The sequence below is a fragment of the Martes martes genome (genome assembly GCF_963455335.1).
Source record: "Martes martes genome assembly, chromosome: 16".
In the NCBI taxonomy this organism is placed as follows: domain Eukaryota; kingdom Metazoa; phylum Chordata; class Mammalia; order Carnivora; family Mustelidae; genus Martes; species Martes martes.
The window spans coordinates 54037193-54051910 of record NC_137904.1 but is presented as its reverse complement, the minus strand read 5'-3'; positions in this window follow the sequence as shown (position 1 = coordinate 54051910).

Below are 14718 nucleotides of genomic sequence, written 5' to 3'. Positions count from 1 at the left end.
CAACACTTCTTGGATTGCCTTTGAGTAGAGGGGTGTGATGGGCTGGGTGAAAAAGTATCATCTTAGTGCCTTTAAGTGTTTGCTGGTTGACTGCCCTCCTTCACAAGCATTTATTCCTAAAGTACAGACTGAGGTCACCAACTAATTATGGTCTGAGTGGTTTTACAGTGATCCTTGACCTCAAGAACCAGCTTCCCGGGTGCACATGCTTGCTCCAAATATGCTCTAGAATATGGCTTTTAGGGGCCTCCTGCACATCTTTCCAGCTTCAGAATCCGTTCCCTTCTCTCAGCCAACCGCCCAGCATCACACATGCACACACGATCTCGCTTCTCTCTCTCTCTCTCTCTCTCTGTCTCTCAGTCTCATTACCGGGCCTTATCTAATGACTTCTCTAAACACAGCTGGTGTTTACCTATTGGTTTACGGGTCTGTTTTCCTAACTACCCTGAGTGTTCCTTGAGGTTAGACTTGTTTTCCTATTCCCCAGAACCTAGTAAGTACTCCACTGATACTTACTAAATGATATAGACAAAGGTACGACTAAAAGTCCATTCTTGATTCTTGCCTCCAACAACAACCAGAGACGAGCAACTTCCTTCCTCCGCACCTACACCGCATCAGCCTAAGGTTGTTTCTGGATCATTGTCCCCGTTCCACATGTAATTCCACAAATTAAAAAGATTGTCATAGGAATGAATCACAGTCAGCCCGCTATTACATATTTAACATTCAGGGCCTCGTAGGTATGTAAACCTCTTAGAAAGCCTCTTAGAAGTGAGTTGGGACCTTCACCACGCATTTGCAGAGGAAGGTAGATGAGCACCCCAGTCTGCCTAGTAATGACTGACCTGTGTGGGATGCTTTAACGTTAGCACAATTCAGAACCCCGTGGAAATGATGGGGTTCTTCTTCCATAGGTGTTGAAGATCTAGGACATTCTCTCTCACACAGTCCTGCAGACTATGATGCTGAAGGAGACTTTTATCTCCCTGGGTCACCCTCCAGAGAAAGGAAAGCTCCCTTCTGTGTGTCCAGCAGCAGTCCCCCTTCTGGTCTCCTGTACTCTATTGGTCTGCTCAAAGAGCCAACTGGCCTAAGCCCCACTGGTTGAGTCTTGTAGGACCACAGTTACCACCAGGCTAGACTGTTGGAATGTCCAGAAAAGCCCAGACGCAGACGATCTGCTGTAGAAGTCTACTTTGTAAAGACTTAAGCCATTTGGGATTCCTTTCTCAGCTTAGCCTTCATCGGAGGTGCTCCAACCGTAGTTCCTGAACGCCTAAGAGGCTTAAGCACTTTTTCAGTGGTGGTTCCTAAATAAAAAACAACACCCAGTGGCCAAAGTGAGTGCTACAGGACAGAGACAAGGAAATCCCAGCACAGCCAACATCTCAAAGAGTCTATTCTGAACAAGAAGAGAGAAAGAAGCTCTTGAGTACACCATTCATGTTTTCTGGCCCAATTACCTCTTGAATGTGGAAAACTCACTCTCCAGGATCTGGAAATAAATGACTGTCATGCCGATAGGGTCAAAGGGCAGCCTGCGGGACTAGGCAGGCTCTCCACTCTCGCTTTCCCCCTCTCGGCCCCCCACCATACTTCTAGGAGAGATGCATCTGGACACCCTTCTCAACAGGGGATCCCACAGGGAATGAAACCCTAGTGTCCTAAAGCATCTATTACATGTAATGAATTAACTTCTCTCCTTTGCATCTAGAATGGTCCTAAATCTGTCCCAGAACCATTTTCTGTAGGGATTAATGCTTTCATGGAACCCGGGCTGAAAAAGTCTGCACATAGGGAACTAAATTTTGATTCTTAACTAGTAGTGCTTGACTTATGCGGCCCAGTTTTTGGTAATCTGTGATGGCAGATCTAGGAAACTAATACAATATAGTGTGTTTGTAGTTTTCTATGTGAAGATATGAGAATTTTGGTTAATTTCTTTTATGTTTTTGATGTTGAAAATTCATTTTCTAATTATCTGTTGGTACTTCATGGAAATACAATTGCTTTTCTATACTGACCTTATATTATGTGTCTTAGCACGAATGTCTTTAGTGTGGTGATGAGCCAGACTTGGCACCTGGGACACAGCTTGCCAACCTCTCCCGGGCTGATGGATATGACATGAACATTCAGGACTACCTTATACCAGTTAGAATGGCAAAGATTAACAAGACAGGAAACAACAAACATTGGAAAGGATGTGGAGAAAGGGGACCCTCCTACACTGTTGGATTTTCTGATTTTACAAGAGAAACTGGAAATACAGATTGTTCTTTAATTTGAAATTACCTGATTTTTAAAGTCTGTCAATAAATACTATTGGGGGGGGGGTGGCGCCTGGCTGGCTCAGCTAGTAGAGCATGTGACTCTTGACCTTAGGGTTGTGAGTTCAAGCCCCATGTTGAATGTGGAGATTAACTAAAAATAAAATCTTAAAGGGATGCCTGTGTGGCTCAGTAGGCTAAACGTCCCACTCCTGGTTTCAGCTCCGGTCATGTTCTCAGGGTTGTGAGATCAAGTCTCTGTATTGGGCTCTGGGCTGAACGAGAAGCCTGCTTAAGATTCTCTCTCTCCCTCTCCCTCTGCCTCTCTCCCTGCTTGAACTCTCTCTCTTCCCCCGCCCCCCTCTCTTAAAAAATAAAAAAAATAAAAAAACTGGGAGCGCCTCGGTGGCTCAGTGGGTTAAAGCCTCTGACTTCGGCTCAGGTCATGATCCCAGGGTCCTGAGATCGAGCCCCGCATCGGGCTCTCTGCTCAGCAGGGAGCTGCTCCCCCCACCCCCGGCTGCCGGCCTCTCTGTCTACTCGTGATCTCTGTCTGTCAAATAAATAAATAAAATCTATAAAAAAATAAAAAATAAATAAAACAATAAGCAAATAAATAAAAATAAAATAAAATAAATAAATAAAAAATAATGAAAATAAATAAAACAAAAATAAATAAAAATAAAATCATTATAAATAAATATTGTATTTTTTTCACCAAAGTACTGGATGAGAAGGAAACAGAAAGAAAAAGAATCTTTCTGGTCCCATGGACCACGGGAACATATTTGTTAGATCATAAATGTGGTTTCTCTTTAAGAATGCAAAGTGACCTACTTTGTTTTGTTTAATGTTCTTTGCCTTGGGTTTCATGTCGTCTGACTGCTAAGTGAAGATTCATACTTTCTTTTAATTTACATTTGCCTGGTGTGCCTTTTCCCAGGCTTGATGGTCAATTTCTACGAGCCACTTTATTTTAAACCTGTCCCTTTTCTCAGCTTCTAGTTGGGTTTGACTTTGTGATCCAGCCGTATTCTTATCATCTTGATATGTAGCCCATTTACGGTTCTTGACAGTGTGAGATATAATTAATCTGCTTCCTCGGTGATGATCAAAGTCTGAGTTTCTGGAGACAAGGACTCACCTACAGAAGAAACACACACTCCCGCAAAGATTTAGAACGAGCACATAGCCAAGATGTCAAGATGGCTGCATTGGTAGGGTTTAATGTATGTAACACTCCTTGGAGTGTATAACGTTCATGGAGCACTGGGTGCAGTGCATGAACAATGAATCTAGGAACACAGAAAAAATGAAATAAAATAAAACAAAAACAAAACAAAAGAATACTGAGTATTTATTCGCAGGTACATCACAGGATCCCCTTCAAGAAAACCACGGGAGAAAAAAGTTATGCTTGCCTTCCTCCTTTCTTTTCCCAACGTTCAAAGGAGCCCAGAGTGAGTTAGAGCGGTGGGATTGCATGCTTCCCAAATGCCAAGGGGCTCCCCCATATTTCTCAGCCGCTGGCTGGCGAACAGCTGGCCCTAATTTCCAGAAGTGGAGAATTCAGGCATGTGACAACGGGGGACTCACACTGCTGCCCAAAGCAATTGGGAAAACCTCCTCTGGTTTTATAGTCCCTGCCACTCAAGCTGCCAACAGTCAGAAAGTAATCACGGGAAAATTGCCTCCTTATCTCAGGACTTTGGCTTCTCGGTCCTAAGTAGGGGAGATTAACAAGGGAGAGAATTGTCATGCCTCTGACCAATAGCCCCTCTCCTGGGCCTCAGACCCTGAATTCACTTCCTTCCCCCCTGTGCGGTCCAGGCCCCCCATTTCAAAGGAGAGGGACAGGGATTAAGGGGGAGTCTGCCGCCAGGAAATATTGAGAAGGACCCGAAAAGCAGAGCATCTCCTTGGCAGGTTGTTGGTGGGATAATGGACTTCCCAGCTGAACTTCCAGGCACCTGGGATGGAAAGAAACATCACCTCCCCTTCCACTAAAGCTGAAAGGCTCAGAAGGATCGGGTCACCCTGATTCCAGCCAATCCAAGCTGGCAAGGACCCGAGGCTGTGTTTTGTCCAGCCCAGCCCAACGCAGTGAGTCAGGGAGCCCGTTAATTGAGCCTCAGTTAAGTCTCCTGTTAGGTTCTATTTGAATCTTCACACCAACCAAAAGGCGGGGATTCAAGTTTTAGTTGTTGTTGTTGTTTTTTTAAGCCCCTCCCTGGGTCTTAAAGAGCATATTTTGGTGAGCAGAATAGAGGATTTGAAGTCAGACAGAAATTAAAAAAAAAAAAAAAAAAGGAATATATTTGGAGGGAAAAAAAAAAAAGAATGAAGTCAGACAGAAGTTGATTTGAATATTGTCTCTGCCACCAAGTAGCTATGTGACCTTGAATAATGAAGTTGAATAGTGTTAAGAACAAAGTGGTGGGGGGGAGAAGAGAATGAAATGAGATACACGTGAAATACCTATTGCACCACTGAACTCATCGGGAATCTCCCAACACAGACTTATTTATTTTAAAGAATGGGCTCCCACATCTGTACGATGCTTGATGAGTCCCATTCACATCCGAAGGCAGTTGCTGGTGAACCACGAGGAGCCAGTGTTGCAGGTGAAGTCCGAAGGCCATCTGCTGGCAGAGTTCCCTCTTGCTCCAAGGAGGTCAGCCTTTGATTCCCTTCTGCCATTCACCTGATTAGACGAGGCCCACCCACATCACAGAGGGCGACCTGCTTTATTCAGAGTTCTCTCCACTCATTTCCCTGATTCTTGAACCCATAACTGTTATTTCTCCCAAATAACCTCCCTCCTTTTTCTCTGCCAGGGCCCTCTCGTCATTGAAAGACACTGCACTGCTGAATGAAGAGCATCTCCCAGAGATGCTCGCTCATCATGTCCCAATGACCCTCTGTCCTTCACTGAGCTCTGCCCCTCCTGCTTCTGCTGGCCTAGGCACCCAGCAGACATTTATGTCCATTTTAAGGCCATCTGTCTCACATTACGTACAGTCCCTCCCTCCACAGCGTTTAGTCCCTTCAGGGGACATTAGGATGCGTACAAATAAGAATATTCATAAGCAACAAATAGCAAAGATTGAATGTACCATTTTCTTGACCATCACCCATTTCAAATATTCCTGAGTTCCATTTCTCCTATATATGGTTTCCTGGTCTCTGTTACCAAGAAAATTGAACAATGGTATTCCTCTTGGTCGCTTTCCCTCTTCTCCTCCCCCTCTTTTGGCCAAGTCAGGAAAGCCTCTTATGCAAAGATTTTCAGGCATTTTTTAAAGCAGATGGTGGAGTAAATGGGGATTTGCTCACCAGTGGCTACTGACCAATTAACAGGAAAAAGGGATTTGGGGCAGAGGGAAAAGTGTTTCTCAAAACTAGAAAACATGCAAAGATCTGTCTGTGCAGACTAATTGCTCTCTAAGAGATAAATCTTATGGCCACAATTACAGTTTCTAAAACTGGAGAAGGATCATTTCTTGAAGGCAGTATTATACAGTATTAAATAGTAGGGACTGGGAAGATGCCCTGAAGAAGGCATGAGGAGCATAGACACGTGGAACTTGAGAAAATTTAAAGAACACCTTAACCCACCAACCAATGTATGACTGAAAGAGTGTGAAAAGTGGCAAATAAACACCCAAAAAGGCGCCAGACACACCTCCTCCTCTTGCCCGGATATCTAATTCCTACTCAAACTTAAAATCCCCAGATCAGATTCCTCCTCAATCCTTAAGATGGGTGTGTCTTATTTCGCCCACATCATCAGGAAATAACCAGAGAACACCCACCTACTTACTCAGGAAAGATAATAGTTTGGGTTTTTTTTTAAGATTTTTTTTTTTAATTTGAGAGAGTGAGACAGAGATAGAGAGAGAGAGCATGAGCAGAGAAGAGAGAGGGAGAAGCAGTCTTCCCACTGAGCAGGGAGCCCAATGCTGGACTCCATCCCAGGGACCCTGGGATCATGATCTAAGCCAAAGGCAGATGCTTAATCGACTGAGCCACCCAGCTGCCCCTCAGGAGAGATAATAGTAATAATAATCATCTTAGCAGTTAGCAGGTACTCACCCCTTATTCTGGGCTAGGATCTATTTTAACCCACTTAATACTAAGCACTTACATTTTAATACATTAGTAACAAATACTAACAAGTTAGTATTAGTAACACTTACTTTGTAACAAACCCATGAAAGAACCCTTGCTCATTTTACAGATAAAGAATCTGAGGCATGGCAAACCAAGGTTCATACATGATAGAGCCAGTTTTTGAACCCAAATTAGCTGGCTCTAGAGCCAGGACTCTTAACCACTATGCTCTGTTTAGAAAAAAGCCTTGCCCCCCAAAGCAGACAAATGTGTCTAAACCCTTCCAGGACACTTTAAGAACTATTCTATGTGCCCAGCACACAGAAATGTACACGCTAATGGGCCACATTTGAAAAATGTGAATGGTACTTACTACATACCGTGTAAAGTCTAGACACCTCTGTCTTCCACGGAGAATCCTTCAAGACTTTCCCCAGCTTAGTCTAGATCCCTCCTTACCATCTTTTCGCCCACGCTGGACTACTCATAGGACCCTGAACATTTGCCAAACTTTGCCCTCTGGCAACTTTGCCTAAATCTTACTGTTGGACGGCCCCATGCCCCAGAGCTCTCTGTCCAAGTTGGGACTGCCTTATAAGACCCAACTTCTATCCAAGAGATTCACCTACTGTCTTTGCTTCCCCATCAGAATTTACATCCCTCTCCCCGTCATTGGATGGCATCTGTGATAACATGACCATCACGACTTGCATTCAGATGAGCTTTCTCGGACAGGTGAGAAAGGCATGGGGGTTGGGGGTTGGTCAGAGCTGGTAAGCTGCTTGCTCTACAGGCTTCACCACCCGTCTTCCTTATGTTTCTGCCAGAAGCAGCCAATCTTTCTATCGGTCCACTGGGGTATGTGAGGCATGTTCCTCAGGGCGGGGTGGGGGGGGGGATGTAAATCCCAAAGTTTCACATTCATCACTAATGTTAGAAAAATTGTGAAGGATTATGAGAAAAATGAATCTGAATCCACTGAAATTTACTTTTAAAAATAACTCTTCTCCATTCAATACTTCATCAGTGGTAACAGCTCACTGATGACTCCTTTTACAACGAATCACACCCGGCAGACCGTGTTAAGAACAAAGATGCAAAGTGTTGCACTAACGCCTCTTCTGGCTTAAAAGGCTGCAAAGGGCTCTGGAAGGCTCTGTGGAAGGCTCTGGAAGGCACAGACTACGTCTTATTGACAGAAAGAGCCTCGCCCTGTGCTCCACTCACAGGAGTAACTTATTATCTGTGCATGGCATTGACCTGGACTGCCTTGACCAGACTCCACAAAGGCTTGGTCGGACGAGCTCCCGGGATAGAAGACAGAACCCAGGGAGACACTGAACAGCTAGTAAACAAGTCTTTACCCCGTCCCTGCCCCCCAACCCCACCACCGGGCATGAAGTCCTGAGAGTAGACACTCCAGTAGAGTAATGGATAGTGGAGAAGGGCCCCGTCCCCACCCTTTAAAGAGGGTGTACGAGAGACAAGACCAACAAATATGTAATCAGCCCAAACACGCAGAGAAAAATACAGTAATTCCCAGAGTATGTTGAGGGGGAGGAATGAATGGGTTAGGTGGGAGAAACGAACCACAAGATCACTGGGAGAGAAGACATGGTTGTTGGGTCTCTCTGCTTCACCTAGTTATTACTACCCGGAGAAGAAAATCTCAGCGAGCTGTCTGGAGTGGACCTCGGAGCAACATTGCCTGCTGTTGGGAAGGGCTGGGGTCAGCAGAGCCAGGCTCCGGACTTGTTAGAGCTCTCTCTGGAACGCGGGGATGTCAATAGCCGCATCTACCACACGAAGGTGGTCTAGCCTCTCTGAGAACCCACGCAGGGCTCCCTCTATAGTTCTTTCTAGAATATTCACGTGGTTGCCTGTTCTTCTCGGAAGGAAGGACAGTTCCACACAGAATACATCTTAGGTGTGGACGACTGTCCATCTCCTGAACTCTTTCCTGTGTGTGGAACACAGAGACCCAGCTGGCCGGTTGCTACTTCACAAAGTTGGTGGGTATCCCTCTCAGAGAGAGACACTCAATGACAAAGTAAGGTTAGCAGTTGCCATGCTGGCTTCCCTCCAAGTTACAATAATTGGTGATTAGGTGAAAAAGGAACCTTTCTGCTAATAAGCTGTCTTCCCCATAATCATTTATATTCACTATTTTTACATAAATCTCAGGAAATGTCATTTTTATATAAGATTCTTATTAACTTCTTCTTGCAATGTCATCCTAATGGACTGGGCATATCAGCAGGTTTCCCCTTCTATATTTGAGTATCCCAAGAATTTGCAGATGATACAACTTGGCAACGTTTCATCATGGCCCCAAAAAACTGGAAAATCTGTTCTTAAAGCATTAAACCATTCCACTGAGCAGCTTTGCAAAAGCTATGTATAATTCCCTACGGATCTAGGGTGACTGTTTTTAAATTACTTTCATGAATTAAAGTGTTGGGGGGCATTGACATGTAAGTTCATATTTTCATGTAAGTTCATATGTGCTATGTCTGTTTTTATGAATATCAGGTCTGTAGAACGAATGTTGGAGCCCCATGTCCAAATTCACACGTTAGATCCTAAGGCTCAATGTAATGGTATTAGGAAGTGGGGCCTTTGGGAAGTGATGAGGACATGAGGATAGATCCCTCGTGAATGAGATTATACTCTGTTAAAAACAAACAAAAAAAAAAACACAAAAAAACAAAAAACAAAAACAAAAAAACCCCAGAGTGTTCTCTTGCCCCCTCTGTCATGCAAGGACACAGCAAAAAGACAACCGTCCATGATTGGGAAAGGGGTCCTCATTTGTCACTGAATCTGCCAGTGCCATCCTTGATCTTGGACTTGCCAACTTCCAGCACTGGGAGAAATAGTTTTTTGTTTATAAGCCACCCCGTCTCAGGTATTCTGTTAGAGCAGCCCAATGACCAAAGATCATCAAACTTTTCCAGCAGAGATTTGTTACAGTTTGATCAGCAACAATAGAAGTGTCGCCAATAATTTACATAGAGATCCTGGACCCACCACTAGCTGGGTATGCAGTGGGACACGAGTCTCATCAGCTCCCGGATTTCAGTTTCTCCCACTTTTGGAAGGGAGGTAAATACAGTTCCCACACAGAATCACTGAAGAGGTCTAACGGGAAAATGCCCACCATCTCTTGTGATGAAAGCGATATATCGATGTTCAGCAGAGCACTGCTGCTCGTGTTTCTATCCTCCCTGTGATCAAAGGGGACTGGCCACTGGATTGGAGAGGGTCATAAAATCCAGATCTAGGCTTTAATAAAATCCCACCACTGACACCAAAACATCCGAGTGTGGCATTTGACCGCGGAGCTTTGAACCTCAGAAATATACTTTGGTCAAACCAAAAAGGATGAAAGATTCTTGGATAATATACATGCCACCAGTACTTTTTATGAGTATTTCCCTCTATTGAAGTAGCTACGCTTTTAAAACAAATTCTTCCTTAAGGAATAAGGCCAAGTTGTCATCCCCTCCCATGTTTATTTCTCCTTCTGACATCATGTGAGATTGGCACTTGGTCACACAGGTAGGATGGGCTCAGTGGACTTGATTCAGAAAGAATGAGAACATCACTCTGAAGAGAGGACGGTAACGCTGTCATGTTCTCACCCTTATATAGGACTGAGCAGCCCACACAATCTGCCTAGTTCTGTTTTTCATTTCACTCAAGAGCTAACACAATCAGTTCAATGGCAAATAATGGTAGTAAACCTGCAGGAAGACTCAGTCTTCTCGAGCTTGTGGGGGTCGTCCGAGAGAATCCAGATTAATAACTGTGCACCAGTTGCACGATGTCTGAAGCACTTAGGACAATATCTGGAACAGAGGAAGCATCGTGGACGTGGGTAGCTTTTATGTGATCTGCGTGGAAGGAGGGACACATAACCAGTGCCCCAGGAATCTGACTTGCAAAGCCTTCCAGAAAGCCTAGGGCTCCTCAGAGAGGGTCTCCTGCTGCACACCTCTGTGTGCAGTCTCTTGGCCTCTAAAGGGCATGTTTCTCAGGCTTCCTCCAAACCGACTCATCCAGCAGCCCTCCAGACTTCAGAAACACCCTCCAACACTATGGTAAATACAGTATCATTTGCCAAATTAGGACCTGGGTGAATTACAGGAGGTCCCTGCTGAGAGACAGCACAGCACACAGACTCAAGGTTTGGAGTCAGACTGACCCAGAATCAAACCCAGGCACAGCCACTTACTAATTCTGGGACTCTGAGTAGGTTCCTTGATCTTTCTGAGCCTCATTTTCCTTGTTATTCAGAACCCAAAGATTTTTATTTTATCAAGTACTTATACGTACTTTACTAAGTACTTAACAAATATCAACTTATTTAATTCTCTGAACAAATCCATGGTTTTGGCACTAGATTCACTTCATTTCATAGATGAAGCCATCAAGGCACAGAGAGGTCAAGTAACTTGCTCAAGGTCACACAGCTAGTTAGCGGCAGAGACAGGATTCGAAGCCAGGCATTCTAGTTACTGAATCCTTGTTCTTAACCACCATCCTATCTAATCTATAGTGGTCAAGCAAGAAACTATTTGTTACACTTCTGTTACAATGGAAATTTTATCCATAAAAGTAGTAAGAATCCCTTGTACCCAAGCACTCAACTTAAACAATTATCAACATTCCACTGTTCCAAACAAAAAGACTTCTTAATTTGTATTTTCCTGAAGTTGTAATAAAAAAAAAAAAAAGCTCTCATTCTTCTTGATCTTGTTTACCTCATTGGCTGAATTTAAGTAATTGCCTTTGGTTTTCTTGCACCATCAAAAAGGTAAGATAGTGGGTCTTTGTTTTTGCACTGTACTTTCATGGCGCCATTGTGTGTATTACTTGGTACAGTTGAGTACCTGGACTTATTTGATTGAATTTTTCAGCAACCGTTTAAGATGGGCAGTGAGAGTGTGCTATGATTCCATCTAAAAGATGGTCCGATGAAGCCCAGAGAGCTTAAAGAACCTGCCCAAGTTTACACACCTCATAAGTGATGTCATATATCAAGATAAAATTTGAGTTTTAAGATTTTTGATTGATTTATTCTCTGGATATCAGTATAAGTGGAAAAACAGTGAATTCTGGAATTCGGTAGATTTCAGTACACATCTTCATTCTTCCTCTTATGTATGACCCTACACAGGGGACTCTGAGGTTCAACCCCTCCTCATTCAAATGGGCAAGTAAGACTTCCACTGCAGGCTGATTGCAATCATTTACATTTTAATTAATTACATTATTAATTACATTTAAAATGATTACACTTAATTATTTTATTATTCAAAATGTTATAAGCATATACATAATGCATGTCATCTAGTATGTTTGCATGTAAACAATATATACACGTATGGAAGTGTGTGTGCATGCGTGTGTGTGTGTGTGCGTGTGTGATCCAACACTGTGACTATCCCGTAGCAGGTGCCCATTAAATGTAAGTACCCTTTGCCCCTCCTAGATAGGAGTGATCAGAACAAAGGGTCCCCTGATAACTCAGGAGTCGCCTGCAGGACTTCCACATCTCCCCAAACCTTTCCAGCATGAAGACACTCACCAGAGTCCCTGGATGCTTTTATTCTTCCCCCAAATTATTTACTTCTCTGGTTCTCTGTGGCCCCCTCACATGGAGAATGTTCTAGACTTGTTCCATTACATAATAAAACTTCCCTACTTTGGACCTGGCACAATGCCTGGTATAGAGCTTGCATTCAATGTATCTTTGATGCATGGCTAAATGAGTAAATAAGATATTCTAAGCATCAAGCGAGGAATTATTACAATTTCAAGAAATCTGTGAGGATTCTTTTCCATACATATGTGAAGTCATTTCCACTGGAGCTAATAGTTTTTTCAAGTACTAATACTTTGGAAACCCATTTTAATGCACAGAGAGTAATAATAGTGAATCCGTACATCATCACCTTATAAAGTAGGCATTTTTTAAGTAAAAGAAAAATCTACTGTTTTAATTTAAGTGACTCTCATTCTCTTTATTCTCTCTTTTTAAAAATAAAGGGTATGGGACACCTGGGTGGCTCAGTGGGTTAAAGCCTATGCCTTCGGCTCAGGTTGTGATCCCAGGACACTGGGATCGAGCCCCGCATCGGGCTCTCTGCTCAGCAGGGATCCTGCTTCTCCCCCTCTCTCTGCCTACTTGTGATCTCTGTCTGTCAAAAAAATAAATAAAATCTTCAAAAAAAAAATAAATAAAGGGTATGAAGGCAAACATCAGCCTTTCTCCATGTGCATAATTATAACTCTGGGTTAGTGAATGACATAAGGCTGTGCTGTGTCTAATGCTTTATGTTTAAACTGGAACCCATTTCCGTACCCAGATAAGGAGCCAAGATAAGAAGAACAGATGATCCCCAGCTTTCACTTAGAAGGCCAGGTCACGGGCAAAGTGCGTCACCTTGCAGGATGACATGCAGGCTCCCGTACATCGAGCTCTCAACTGCGTTCTTCATTGAACAATGAGTGTTCCTTGAACCTCTTCCCGGGCATCCTTCTGTAGTCTCGCAGCACGGCGTCCCGTGGAAAAGCGACGCTTCTCCAGCATCCGTCTGCCTGAAGAACGCTGCAGTCAGTCCTACAAAGCTCCAATTCAGGGTCTCCCCACTGCCGGGATACCTTTGGTGGGGAAAAGGGGTACGGTTCAAGATAAGCACGACCCCAAGTCACAAGAGAGCCCTGGGATGGCGGGAAGAGGACATGGGTAGCCAGTTCGTAGCTGGAATGGTGAATTTGGAATTAAGAGACCAAAATGCTAGGTCTCTAGCAAAATCTTCATCCTCTATATTAAAAAAAAAAAAGAAAGAAAGAAAGAAAATCTTCTAACCTCAGGGTTTTCAGTGACCTCAAGTGTCATTTTGTCTGACTCAGAGGGAATCACCACGGCCTCGTGCAATCGGCTTAGGTTTCTTGGGTTGAAATCTCCTGTTTTAATACTCTGACACTGACAGTTAGAGATGAAGGAAAATGACATGAGCCAGGCCTGGCCTCATTATTTCACTGCTTGGAGCCCTCGCGCCCTGCCTCGGAGGGACATGTCCTGACTTTGCTTCTTTCTGCAAAACTGCGATTCCCGGTGAGACGTTTGCTCCCATCTCCAGTGCTTTCAGATTCGGTAATTATGTTGATGGATGGGAGCCAACGGTTCTTGGTAACGGCGGGAAGCCGGAGCTGACCCTCCAGCTACCACCGCAAGCAAGGCTCTTCTGCCCCATTCTGCAACTGTAAAACAGAACAAAATCCAGCAGACAGAAGCAATCAGATATATTTGAGGGGTGGCTGGTAAGAATGGGTGCGGCGGGGTCATGGTAAGCAGCCGGTGGAAATTCCCTGGGCATCTGTGGGCAAGAAACAAAAACACTCCAGCTCACTTCCCAAGCAGAGAAATGGATTTTGAGGTTGCACGGAAAACGTTGCTTGCAACGGATTACACATAAGTCCCCACTCTTGGGGGCCCTGGAACTAAAGGCTGGAGGGTCATCAGGAGCTCAGGCAGCTTCTCTCCGCACCCGTCTCTCTGGGGCTGCAGGTTTTCTTATCTCAGCTGCGTGTCCCCCTCATTGTCTGTGTTGGATGCTGGCTCCAACTTCTGAGCTCATTCATTCACTCAGGGCACCCGTGACTGACCTATGAGCTGCAGCACGTGACCGTCCTCTTCCCCACACCATGGCTCATGGCTTTAGGTTCTGTGCTTCTGTTTCCAAGTTCTCAATCTCTCGGAGTTTACCCATCGAATTGAGCTGTCTGCCAACAGTCTAAACCCCATCAAAATGGCCACATCAACCTACGGTCCTCTGGCTTATAGACACAGTCTCTGTGTCCTAACTCAGTAATTGAAACACTGCATAGACCAAAAATATAAATAAGCCAGAGTCAAGGCATTTTTTTAAAGTGTAGTTTATTACACAAAATATATGTTCACTTTAGAAAAATTAGAAAGCACAAAGAGATACATAAACCACAATCTAGGAAATTCTCTGTATCTCTTTTGCATGTATAAATATAGATACTGTTCTTACAACATGAAATTGCAATTATTGTTTCTTGACCTCTTTTCACTCAATAACATATGATGAGCGTCTTTCAATGTATCATCCTGTCAAACTAAAGAAAAGGAGACTTTAATCCAGGGATGTTAGCTCAGAGTTACTGAGCATCCAACTTGCGTTCTTCTGTATCCTTTAGCTACATTAGCTGATTTAAACTTCACAACAACACGAGGCAGGAACCATTATGAGCCTGATCTCGTAGATGAGAAACCAAGGCACAGAAAGCGTAA